Source organism: Apteryx mantelli, chromosome 4, assembly GCF_036417845.1.
Source record: "Apteryx mantelli isolate bAptMan1 chromosome 4, bAptMan1.hap1, whole genome shotgun sequence".
Taxonomy (NCBI): Eukaryota; Metazoa; Chordata; class Aves; order Apterygiformes; family Apterygidae; genus Apteryx; species Apteryx mantelli.
The window spans coordinates 39294336-39308174 of NC_089981.1; positions in this window are offsets into that span (position 1 = coordinate 39294336).

Consider the following 13839-nt stretch of genomic DNA (forward strand, 5'->3'; position numbering starts at 1 on the left):
CTGTCTGTCCCTATAAATTTACAATCTATTGTCACAATAGATGAAAAATAGAAGAAATCGTGAAAAAAGCAGAAGTAAAAATCTTTTTCCAGCTACTTTTCTAACGTTTTCCTTCTCTTGCCTCTTTGCTTTTCTGTGCTATTTTAAGAAACTTGTCTTCTTGAATTTTCTGCAGTGTGATGCACACCTGCAGTGTGATAGAAAAAGATAATGATAAGAATGCATAGCGTTAGAGAATCTGTGCCAGTTTGCAAAATCTAAGACATTCATATACTATGAAGAAACTATGCTGAGCCCACTGTGCCAAACAGAGTGTTTAATGTCACCCTGCATTCATTGTCTTCCAGCTATTCAACCTCAGCGCCATTTTCCTCCTTGAATTTATGTCCAGGCAAATATCTCTGCATCAATAGGGAGCTAAATCAACCATATATTGCTCCATCAAAGCCAGAGAAGTTTCTTGACTGCACTCTTTTCAGAGTCTGTCTAAAATCAGTTTTTAAAGACAATCAACAATTGCCATTTAAAAAAAAATCATGCTATAGATAATAGTCTAATGAGATACAGCAACACTCGCAGCAATACTCATCATTGGATTTTCAGAACTATTTTCATTTTGTTTTCTGCTGTAATTGCCCAAGTAAAATATGACAATCTTCAGTTATGTAAAATATTCCGTGGCTCATTCTAGCCAATTTAATCTTTCTTGAAAATTTTCCTAGTTATACATATTCCCTTATAAATTATGTTGGTATCATCTTTAAAACCTATTTTGTCTAAAAGTGGCAGATATAATTGCAGAAACATAATAATAAACTGAGAGCATTTATGAGGGTGGTCAATGCTGGGTCTCAAATTATAAAGCAGCAGTAAAATAGGTCATTTTTATCTTAATCCCATTCTGAAAGGCAGATAAATTGAGTTTCTCTACAGAAGTATTCACACAAAATCCCTGGGGAAAAAAGGGTGCGTTTGTTTATGGTAAGAAAGGTAAATGTGGTATAACTGAATTTTCATTTGCTATGGCAAGCATTTTTTACGGGTAACACGTCTTTAAGGGTCTAGATCAGTCTGGTTCATGCCAGCGGTGGTTGTTAGAGTCAGTGTTACCAGCCTGGTAACAAATGGACACAGAACTATTCTCCTTCATCACCAAGGTTATTTTGCTTTCAGTTATAATAAAGCCTCTTCTTAGTCATAATCTCTGTCTCAGAGTTTTCCTTCACCATCCTCATAGAATACTACACATTTCACAGTAGACAGTGTCCACATCAGTCACTTACTGAACGTTTCCATAATAAATTGAGCGGCAGACTCATCCTACAGTCCTGGAACAAAGAAAGAATTTTGGCTTCCATGGGGGACTTGTCTTAATTAACTACACTGCACAAAACAGTCATTTAACTTCTATGTCAACAGTGAATGTGCCATTTGAACCTGAGCCCAGTGTAACCTCAAATTTAGGTACATTGTTTCCCTAGCTTTCTCAGGAAATGGATGCCTCAATCCACTCTTCCAAAGTAATTACAGAAGAATTGTTTTCTTAAAGTGCTTTCAGGTTTTGAATCCAGTTTTCTATACATTTTTAAGCAATGGATTATTTTAAAATGATACTTCAAAGCCAATTTAGGTCTGTATGGAACATTTTGTTTGCATGATGCTTAAAGGATTTACATTTGATAAAAATTAATAACAGAGAAGTGTATTAAATCAAAAAGCTGTAGAATCAAAATATTTCCCAAATAAATTTCTATAATTCAAAATTTGATGCACAGAACACCAAGTCATTTATTAAGTCAAACTGAATTGCTTTTTCATATAATATTTTACAAATGTGCTCAATCCAGCAACAGAAATGTCAAGTTCTACAATTAAATGTGTTAAAGATGGGATTTGCATTTTCATTAAAATAGAACCTAAATTCCTATTATCACCATGTACAACATAAAACCTTATGAAAATTTCATCAACATTGTCTTTGCAGTAAATTATACTGGTAAGAGAAATGCTATCATATGGCTTTTTTTGTTCTTAGAAGGCTCAGAATATCTACCTTATTTCAATGCATGTGCAGGGTTTTTTTATTTTTTAAGAATAGCTGCACTTACTGTTTCAATAAATTGCTTTTCTCCTTTTAAAAACTGCAGTGGAAAAGGTTAGGATTTTTTTCCCTATTTGCAATAAAATTTTTACTCAGAGTCATGAAGAAAATTTTGAGGCAGCCACCAAGAATGTTCTAATTCTTATGTCCCCATTTCTCAAAATATCAAAATGATGTTATGTACCTTGTTGTCCCAGATTGTCTGCAGTAGATTGCAAGGCATAATAGATCATTTTGTGATAACCCAGAAATAAGGAGCTTTTGTCTATCCTCGATTATTCCCAAGTTACTGATATCAGCTGGGTTGTATTACTGTGGCACAATGAAGAATTTGGTTTGGATTAGCTCTGCAAGGAAATAAGTAAAATACTTGCTGCACCTTTCGTATTAGTAATGCCCTGAGAATGCTAAATATCAAACATCAGCCCTACAGATAAAGTGAATTGATGTGAACTGGCACAGAAGTTGCTACATCAGCTGTAACAGATTGGATTACCTCAGGGTCTGACAACATCCAAATCCCATTGTACAAGTACATCATTATATATTATCTGTATTCATGACTGAATGTTCACTGTAGTTACCACTTCTGTCTTAATGTTATAATCTTAAATTGGGATATAGCCTTTTCACTGTTTCAAATGTCTATCTTCTGTACACAACAATACAGTTTCCAACAGCTTGTAGTTACTTAAATGTCACATATATAATCTTTATAAAAGCTATTCTCCTTCACGACTAAAATACCTTTCTTTAGAGGCTGCCATGAGTCAAGTAGCCAGCTGTGGGAGCTTTTCCTTTAGAAAGCTTCTTGCACATTAATATGAAATGTAAGGTGTCACATTTCATGATGAGAATGATTAGGAGATCTCCTAGTGTCCTCAGTTAATAATAAAACCTCTGTGCTTCTTAGAAAACAAATTCACTGTCCATCCAACAGATGACAGCTAATATAGATGCTCAAGTGTAGCTGTGACAGCTGGTAAATAGAAACAAGTATTCGCCTGACTGTTCTTTCCCACGCTTCCTGGCAAGATCATTACGTCCTATTCATAAAAATATTGCCACTGATAGTAGGTGCATGGGCAGTGTATGGAAATGGTATATATGCATATGGGTCAAGTTATCCAGAAGATACGCACAAGAGGTATCAAAAATTACGAATGCCCTTAGCCTCTTCCCTATATACCATCCATCTTAAAACAAATAAGGAAAGGTTTTACACTGCTCGTTTAGCTTCTTGGAACACTTTACAACTTTAAATAATTAAGGTTCTCAACTTTCACATCCTCTGTAAGAACAGTTATATATGGATATCAGCTGCTTTATGCACTGTGAAACCTGAATAGCAGAAATAGTGTTGCTCTTAGGTGGAATAGAGACTGCTACACATCTTCAGGCAAGAACTGAAGATACTGAATCTGACTTAAAGTGAAAGCCTTCTCAACTAGATGCAATTTTCTCATACAAATGATTTTGGAAGAACATGAAGACTAATGATCATGTTTTTGCACAACATAAGATTTTTGATAGCCATAAATAATCAAGACTTTAGTCTGAGGTTTCCCTCAGGCATAGGAGCTACAATAGTAGGATAACATCACAGGCTTTAAGAGAAAGTGTAATGCAATCTTTCCCTACAACACCTTGAATAAGCCTGCTACAAATGCCCATCTCCGCTAAGTTTGTGACACCCATAAACCTGACAATGAGTTACATGCTTTTAGGCTTTTAAAGAGAATGAGAATTAAGTTAAAAAAAAAAAATCCTGAGCTTTATTGTCCTGAATTATGTCTACTGATGCTAATGGGATTCCTACATCACCTACCCTTCCCAGAAAACAAACATATAAACAAGGACAAATAAACAGTCGCCTCTTAGAGTAGATTAATTCACTCCAAAGGGTTTTTCAACCAAATTACCAACAGAGTTTTTAAAGATTGCTATGGGTCCTGGCTGTGACTGCATCTCCTATTGTCACTTTTCCTGTTAAGTGTTATTCTAAGTGAGATATTTTTCCATTTGGCCAGAGCGCCTTATGAGGAAAGTGCTGGAACGTGACTCTGGAGATTCCTTTCCCATCTGTTCAAAGCATTTTTACGCCTCTGTGCCGAAAGTATAGTTGTTCTACTCTGATTTCTGCAAATATTTGTTTAAATGTTTAACTTACTCCTGTGAGGAGACTTGCTGATTTCAGTGTTACTTATTATGCAGCTATACAAGCTATAGCTATACCTATTTATATGGAAGGGATATCACTTGTCTCACTGAGTAAATATTTGAAAACAAATTCATGCATGACAGCAAGTTGCTCAAGTACAATGGTACAAGTACTGTAGATTGCTTGAGCTTCCATTATTAGTAATGTGCCAAATGAACAGATTATCAGCAATGATCTCATATAGTCAAAAAAAAAAAGGGAATTAGTTATCATTGGTGGCTTTAAACTGAAACATGAGCACAATGCATGAGAATGCATAATTTTTAAAAGTATCTTTTTATGGCCATGATAGAGTCCAGGGGAAGAGAAAACAAATGTATTTAAATGACTACATCTAAAGCCATTGTTACTTTGATCCGACTGAAACAACCCAGTATTTTAAAAATCATTCAGATATTAAGTGGCAGGTGTGCATTTCTGTTTCTTATTAGAAACCCCCAGCTGCTTTCTGTGAATTTAACTGTGGGAGCAGGAGCGTTCCAGTTTCAGTCTGCATTCTGGGACAAGTAGCACAGACCAATTAATCACTAAGGCACTCTCAGATGGTCTCACCTTCTTTTGTCTTTGAACAGTTTGATACAAAATAAAAATGGGTCATCAATGTATTAGCAAGAGATCATGATATCATATCCTTGAAGAGATGTTATACTTGCAGCATAGACATGAGATATAGAGAAAAGCAATCCTTCACTCAATGCAACAGCCTATAATCATGAGGGGGTTTTGGTTGGGGGGGTTGTTTTTTACAAGTAGCACTAAAAATGATTTTTATAACAAGGATGCTGATAATTTTCAACTCTCTAAATCCTGGGTGAAATGAAAGAAGTATAACAAACACTCAGGAATAGATTAACCCATTGTTCACCCAAGATGCCCGTTTTCTTTAGAGTCCATGAGAAACAAGGGGTTGCTGTCAACAAAGGTGTGGGCCAAATGCTTAGGACATGGGACATGCTCACAAGCTAGGAGCAATAGGTAGACAAAAGAAAAATGTTTTTAGAGAAAAAAAATAGCCTGGAGAGAGAGAAATGGAAGAAAGATGTCGTAAGAGGTTTAAAGCTTCATATGAAATGTATCCTTCACTTCATTGCTCATAAAGAGAGCAAGGATGGACTGCACACAGTGAAAAGGGGCAAGAGGGAAAAAATAAATAATAACTAGGATCTCTGACAAGGCAGAAATCAGCCAAATGCTACTAGGGCTTTAACAGCAACAACAGGTTGTTGAGGCTGTCACTTCTGGCTATTTCTTCCTGGACAGAATAATATCTTCAGGGAATGAACTACTGAGCACACAATAGCAGCACCTTTAGTGAAAGGGAGTACGGATTATATTCCTGAAGCCTCCTGCTTTGGCAATACATATGTAGCTACAAAATTGGGAGCAGTATAATACTAAGATTTCTGAGGTTTAGCAAGAGAAAGGATGCTAATTTATATAGCACTGCACAGCTGAACTGTGCTCCTTTCTGAAGAGAGCATCTGATCTCCTACTGACACAATCCTCTATCAGAAGATGTTAGAAAAACTGTATTATCAGCTGTTACAACAATGGTAGCTGAGGTGAAAAAGCCTTTTCCATCTTGATAATTAGGTGGGGACTTGTCTAGCAGTACCGACACACAAAGAAAGGAATTCAGGGAGCCGAGTTTGACTGTAGGAGGTGAGGAGGGAGAAAAGAGGAGACCTGCAGCAATCTGAGTGCAGTGGGAACACAGATGGGACATTTCAGAGTCATGCTGGCAGTGGCTGCAAAAGCGACGTTTTCCAGTCATGCTGGAAAATGCACTGTAACATAAATTTTTTTTTTCTTTCTTGTTTGTTTCCTTAGCAAGATTTTTAAGGGAATTAAACACACTACGTGGGTGATCCTGGAGACAGAGATTTTGTATTTAGACCAAAATCTATTCAGAGCAGGTATAGGTGGCTAAACAACCATGTATTGCTTGGGAAGAGACAGGTGGGTAGAGATTAAGTTATATGGGCCTTATAGCTTTGTTAGTCATATGTGTAACGTGACAGTGGCATTCCATGCTAGGTTCAACTTGGTAGGGATTCTGCTGTTATTACAGCACAAGGTGGGGAACTGAGGAAGCTAAATTTTATTCTTGGCTCAGACAAACTGCTGTCAAAAAGCTACTGGCACAGGTCTTCCAGCAGACTGTGGCTAAGAGCAATGATGTAAACATGATGACAGTGCCTGTCCTAGGCTGATTTCTAAATTTTGCTCAAATGGAATGTGTAAACAGAACACCATTCTACACTGAGGTATCCTCATCTCATAGCAAATGCCTTGCGTATTTTATTCATACTGATTTAAGTGGAAGAAACACACTTCATTTTCACCTCTGACAGAACGGAGGGGTTTCATTCACTGGAAATGAAACCTCTATATGTACTGTAGCTTTATAGAAACCACTTTGGAAGGCAGAAGTTGTAAAGAAGACAACTAGCACTAATAACAAGACCCGTTTTTGACATGATTGAAAAAAAAGTCAAATAATAAATAGAAGAAACAGGAAGATTGTCCTAAGGTTACTTTTAAATGAAGAGCTGTATAAAAAGCTAAGTTACTTTTTACCTATACTGCTAATCTGCATGAAACAAGAGCTTATATATCCTGGTCTGAGTTACTTGCCTTTTGTATTCCCAGTTACTATTCCTCAAAGTCTTTTTGTGTGTTCTTGTTGAAAGCCAGTACTTTCAATAAAAACACACAAATGCTTTCAATTAGCTAATTATCTAGTGTTTGTACAAACAAGCAAAGTACAAAGACTGTCCATTTTTTGGAGAAAAATCTTGGAGGATCTTTGGCAGTATTCCTACAACACTTCATTTACAACCAGTTAAGAATTGGGCACACTTGTATTTGTTGATCAGTAATTTCACTAAATAGCAACAATGATTATTCAACATATGATACTTTATATTTCTGATAATATGTTGGTTTGTTTGTTTTTTTCCATGTTGAAAGCAAAACTATATAACTGAGTTAAGTTATATAGATTCCTATGTAACTTATTCTTCTGTGTCTTTTTTGTTCTCGCTGATCCTAGTACAGACATATTCTGGTTTGACAACAGGTTTTCTGCAAACAGTGTGGAGCATCTGTCTTTGAACCTGCTTCATAGTTCATAGCTTCCATTCCCTGGCATATAGTTTCTTGCCACAGTTGCTGTTTTCCTGAGTATGGTGTCTGATCTAACAGTTGTTGCTAACTGATGGCCTGAGAGAGAGGACTTTTTTTGAGGGTTGAGGATATTTACCATCTTTCATGGAGAAAAATGGAAAAACAAGCAATACGATCTTTACATGAAGACCATCCTACCTTGTACTATGTGTCTCTGTTCCTAAAGTGCTCAATAACTCTTAACAGGCACGCTCAAAAATGACAAAAAGAGCCTCACAAGAAGAATCGAGCTCAAGACACTGCATGCTTTTAGGAACTGATGAAAAATGTCACTCAACTTTATCATTCTGTCGATCAGAAACGATTTTTATATGCATTCACTGTAAATCTTTGCTGTGTCAAAAAGGAAATAGGGGGATCTAAGACTTGAAGAAAACGTAAATTTCATAAAAGTGTCTAGTCTTACTGTTCATTTACATTTTATTAAAAAAACCACAAACCTTTGAATTCATGCTACTTTTTGTGGCCCTCAAATACTCTTGAAGATAGGGGTGACATTTGCTTTCTTACAGTCCTCAGGAACTTCTCCCAGTTGTCAGAAACTTTCAAAGTGGCTCTGCAGTGACACTGGCCAGCTCCCTCAGCACCCACGAGTGCCCCCTGTCAGGTCATTGTATTCCAGTTATCCCGTGACACCGCGCGCTTGGGTACGTCCAGCTTGTTTAAGTGTCCCCTGACCTGATCCTCCTCCACCAAGGGTAAGTCGTCATCGCTCCAGACTTCCCCTCTGGTCTCAGGGGCTTGGGATTCCTGAAGGCTGGTCTTACCAGTAAAGACTGAGGTGAAGAAGGCATTCTGTACTTCTGCCTTTTCTGTGTCCTTTGTCACTAGGGCCCCTGACCCCTTTAGTAGCAGGCCCACATTTTCCCTTTAGCTGCTGAAGTACTTGTAGAAGCCCTTCTTGCTGCCTTTCATGTCCCTGACCAGTTTCAGCTCCAGGTGGGTTTTAGCTCTCCTAACGCCATTCCTGCAGGCTCCAACATTGTCTCTGTATTCCTCCTGGGTCACCTGTCCGTGCTTCCACCTCTTGTAGACTTCCTTTTTGTGTCTGAGTTTAGTCAGGAGCTCCTTGTTCATCTATGCCAGCCTCCTGACACCTTTGCTTGGTTTCCTGCTTGTTGGGATGGACCATTCTTGAGCTTGGAGGAGGTGATCCTTGAATACCAGCCAGGTCTCTTGGATCCCCCTTCCCCTGTATCCCAGGTCCCTGAACAGGCCAAAATAACAATAACCTATTCTGCTCTAAATGTAAGTGGCTAACAGTTTGGTTTTGTATCAAAAGGGGGAAAATGCAACAAGCTGTTGATATTTTGACATGATAAATAATAAAACATTTAATGAGTTCTAGCCATTAATCAGGAAAGTTGGCTGGCAAAAATATTTTAATAAGCAAGTTTTTGAATTTCACTGTCTGAGAGGAAATCACCAATTCCAAGTTTTCTTCACAATCAAAGGAGAAAGAAAAGTAAGCTCCAAATACATATTTATCCAAATATATATCCAAACATATTTTTAAATTGAGTTTCATTTAAAAAAATGTCTTCACCTCTCCAAATTTAACAAGCAGTCTTTTTACAGAGATCTATAGCTTCTGTGTGATATAAATCAGACTCTTGCTTGAAAAATATATCTGGTTTAGTAAGTTTTAGGATAGTCATCAAGGTCTACTAAAACACCTCAGAGATTGCAATGTGTGAATATCTCTAGGTAAATATATCCTAATTATTTTTCATGTGTGTTTTGATATTAAAGTATTTCCTATTTTGCTGAATTATGTAAATATTTTATGTATCAATATATCAGGAATCATAGCTTCTCTATTATTTCAGTTATAAAAGCCTTCCTCTACAACGCAGAATCATAGATTCATTCATGGTGGAAGGGACCTTGGGAGATCTCTAGTCCAACCTCCTGCTCAGAGCAGGGTCAACCCTGAATTCAGACCAGGTTGTTCAGAGCTTTGTCTAACTAGGTCTTAAAAACCTCCAAGGACAGAGATTTCACAACCACTGTAGGCAACCTATTCCAATGCTAAATTATCCTCAGAGAGATTTTTCTTCCCTTATATCCAGTCAGAATATGGAATATTTCCTTATAACCATTGAGAACCTATCTCCCTTCTGTAACTTAGAGTTTCAAATCTGAGTTGCTTGAAAATAGTTCAGAAGCCTCATTAGCTCAAGCAACCTCTGTCCCCCTTTTCTCCTCCACAGCCATACCTGCATTACGCCAATCCAAATGCTTGCATAGCCTAGTAATCCTTCCTAGTAATTTTGTTAAAGATAAACTTGTGTTTAAAAAATATAAATTTTTCTGCTGCTTTTCTTTTTCTCATGCTACTGCTCAACACTTAACAATAGAGCTTTTCATCTTCATTAACTAACACAGATGTAAACTAATTAATTAATCATGCTTGCATATCCCTCCATTAAATTGCTAGTCTACTAAAATTTATCCTTTCTATTCCCTTAAGATATTTTATATCTCAGTGAGGTCTTTTGTTAATCTTCTCTTTTCCACAGCATGTTTAACCTTCTTTCTCTTATTATTTAGGGTCATTAAGACTTATTATTTAATTTATCCTCTCTTCAACCTTCTGTGTTGTCCATTTTTTTTCTTCCCCTAACCAGAACTGTGTAGCTGGCCCAGATTCTCACCTTATTAAGTGTAAGAATCAGGAGCAACTGAATCAGAGCTAATTCCACTGAAAAACAGACTATAGGGTCTCTCTCAGAAATTCAAAACAGGCTTTCTGGTCCATATCAAGATGCTGTGCTATATGCAATTGTTATGCTGTATTTTAAGATCTGTCACTGTGTGATGGTTAGGTATTAACTAGTAAACTGTGTCCAGTTTTGGTGTCTGTGCTTCAGAAAGAAATTCAGAAATTTGGAAAGAATGGAAAAAAGATTCCAAGAATGATTTGGAGTCTCAAAATCATGACCAATAATGAGAAACTAAAGTTGTTCAGTCTATTGCAAGATAAAATTAAGAAGCAACTGAAGAACCTCTAGGGAGAATATTGGGAGATTTTATTACAAAGAGCTCTGAAATCCAACAGACAAAGGTGCACCAAAATCCAGAGTCTGAAAATTTGAAAAATAGACTGATTAATTCAGAGTAGATTTAAGATTCACTGAGAGTAATTAACCATCAGAACAATTAACCTATGGACACAGCGAATTTGTTGAAGTATTTAAATTGAGACTGAGTATTTTCTCTACATATATGGGCTTGTTCAGCCAGAAATTACTGGTTACGATTCTTTGGTATTGAATTATGTATGAAGCCAGAATAATTCATCACAGTCTCTTTAAGCCTTAAAGTTTAGACTCTAAAGTCCATGTTCTCAAAACCTCACTTTTTTCCTTCTAGGTGTGTTGTAGAGGGAGGGGCTGTGGGGAGAATGGATATCATGGTAGCATGGATGTCAGTATTTTGCACTAACTTATTTTTGATAAAGCCCTCAATATCACCTATCTTGGGATTCTTGCCCACACACATTCCCAAGTGTTTTCCAGGATACAGTGCAGAAGATATCTTCTCATTCATTACTACAAGACCCTTTACTCCCTTGGTTTCCTGTAATGTAAGAGCTTCGTAATTTATTCCTGTTTCTTACTATTTCTCTTCCATCATAACATTATATTGACTCAAATTTGATCCTTCTGGTTGCTCCCCTGTTCATGTTTAACTTCCAGCTGGTTATTCTATCGAAAGTGTTTTCTACAGGCTGTGTAATTATACCCACAGATTCTCTCCCTGTAAAATCTTTTCTGTTATTGCTTCTTCTTCAGTGAGGCAGTACGATATTTGTTAGGCAAGCTCTCTGCGGGTAAATGCATGCTGACTGCCTGCAATTTAGGTATAATTTGCTAAATGTTCCATGCCAATTATTTTATGCTATTCTCATTATTCAAATCATGCTTGTAGAGGCTTGTAGTTATGAATTTTGTCTGGATATCCATAATAAATGTAACAAACTTCATTCCACTACATATATAGCTTCTGTCTGTCCTGTCTGTTCTGTCTATCACAGAACATGTCTATCACATGAATTCTTCTCATGAAGAAATTTGATAATTCTTCACAGTAAAATTTCTCACACCTTTTAGGAAGGCATCAGTTTGGTTTCATAAATTAGGAAATGCAATCCTAGTTAAATATATAGTCTAGGTTGAATCTTGTTGTCTTTCTTCAGGTTAAAGTCCTGCTGAGGTCACAAAGCTTTTCTTGAGGAGAGAAAATATAAAGATTTAGTGTGAGAATATTTTTACAGAATAGAAGAGGTAGAATTCAGCTCATCAGTTATGCTATTATTGTGTAAGTGTGACATCCACTGGCCAGTAGTGGAGATTAAAATCTATCAAGCAAGCAATTCAGTAAACTGCAGTGTCCTAGAACTCTAGATTTACACAACCTCTTGCCCTTGCATTTAGCAATTATCATGCTTTTCAAAAACATCAGAGTTGATTTCAGCAAACTTTAACAACATATTTGCCCAATGCCCACCTCACAGAGTGATATTTGCCTAATAAATACTTTTAAGAGAGAAAAAGTTATTAATTAAAAATGAATAATAAAGTCAGAGGTGGTTATTACTATTTCTGTAATCATTCTCCTTTTTTAATAAATAGAACTGAAAACATAACTTGTTAGATAAAGTTTTGTAACAACAGTAGTGGCTCAACAGTTGTCTGTCAGATGCTGATGCAGAAAAGGAAAGACAAACGCAGATGTGGGAGAAGTGGTTTTGTGGTTACAACACAGAACTCCTATCAATTGATTTGTTGCCTGTTTTCAGATCTGCTTTTTTTTCCTCTCAGAGCTTGGACAAGTGAACAAATTACCTTGTACTTATTAAAGAGGAAAAGTAGTCACAGACAAAGAAAAAATTAGATTGCAGAAGACCTTTGAAGTTCATCTGGTCTAACCACCTGCTTGAAGCAGAGCTGAGTTATAAATTAAATCAGGCTGTTTATGGCCTCGTCCAGCCACATTTTAAAAGTCTCTAAGGATGAAGGTTCCATAACCTCTCAGGACAGCCTGTTCAGGTGCTTAACCACTCTCAGTGGTGAAAAATTTTCTCCTTAAGTCCAATTGAAATTTCCCTCTGAAAAGAGTTTCCTTCTTCTCTATTACCTCACCCTATTTGGTAGTAGGAAAATGCAATTAGACCTCCCTTTAGCCCTTCTCTTCTTCAGGTTAAACAAATCCAGTTCCCTCAGCCTCCCCTCATGTGATGCTCCAGCTCCCTAATCCTCTTAGCAGCCCACCACTGGATTCCAATTTTTCTCTCTTGTCCTGGTGAGCCCCAAACTGCATGTTGTATTCCAGATATTACCTTACAAGTTCTAAGCAGAGGAGTAATCATTTCCCTTCACCTGGTGGCTATGCCCTTGTTAATATGGCCCATGGTTAGCCTTCACTGTTAATGGTTCAAACCTTTCAGAGCAGTGATCCATTCCAGAAAGGCAGATTCTCTTTCCATTGATGACTGTGATGGTCTTGCTCCTCCTCATGGTGGACAACTGCACAGTCATCTTAGAGGAATTGTACTTTAGGTCTATGAAAGCAAACCATCTTGCTAACTGTCTTAAAAGGCAGGAAACAAAATTCTGTGCAAGAAAGGGACTATCACAATACACAGTACATTTAAAGAGTGATATTAAATCTTAATTTGTCTTTGTCACAGCAGCTTTTCTGATTTAGGAATTGATTCACATTTGGTATGGACAAACTGATTAAGCGCCTCTGCACAAGTTTTTGAGCCAGTAAAAATCAAGCAAACACTTAATGCCTTTTCAAACACAACATACCTACGAGGAGAGTCCGATATAGTCTCCTTAGAAGTTCAACATGAAGCATCTAACAGACCACATATGGGGGTTAGATGGGAACAGATTAGACTGTACTGGGAAGAGTGATACCACTGATAAAAGGTATCAGAAGCACTATGGGCTGAAGTTAAAACTTATGCTAGAGTCACACTTACATAATTCACTATTTGGTTAAAGTGACCAGGTACAAATTTACAGCATGAATCACACAAAACACAATCATTTGAAGTGAGCAGGTCAATGACATGACTTAGATTTATTAGATATGAATTACCACATTCTCACAGAAAAAAGGGGAATCTTATCATTTTAACAGCAGCTGAATCTAATGTAAAATATAAATCTCCATAATTTTAGGGAAAGATCCGAACCAGTTTGAAAACTCGAAGCAGATCAGCCGTTTTGATTCAGTCACTCATGCAGTTTGAATCAATTTTGACTCTGCGCTGTGGTAATATAGGCCTGAATTTTATCATGACCAAGAGCCT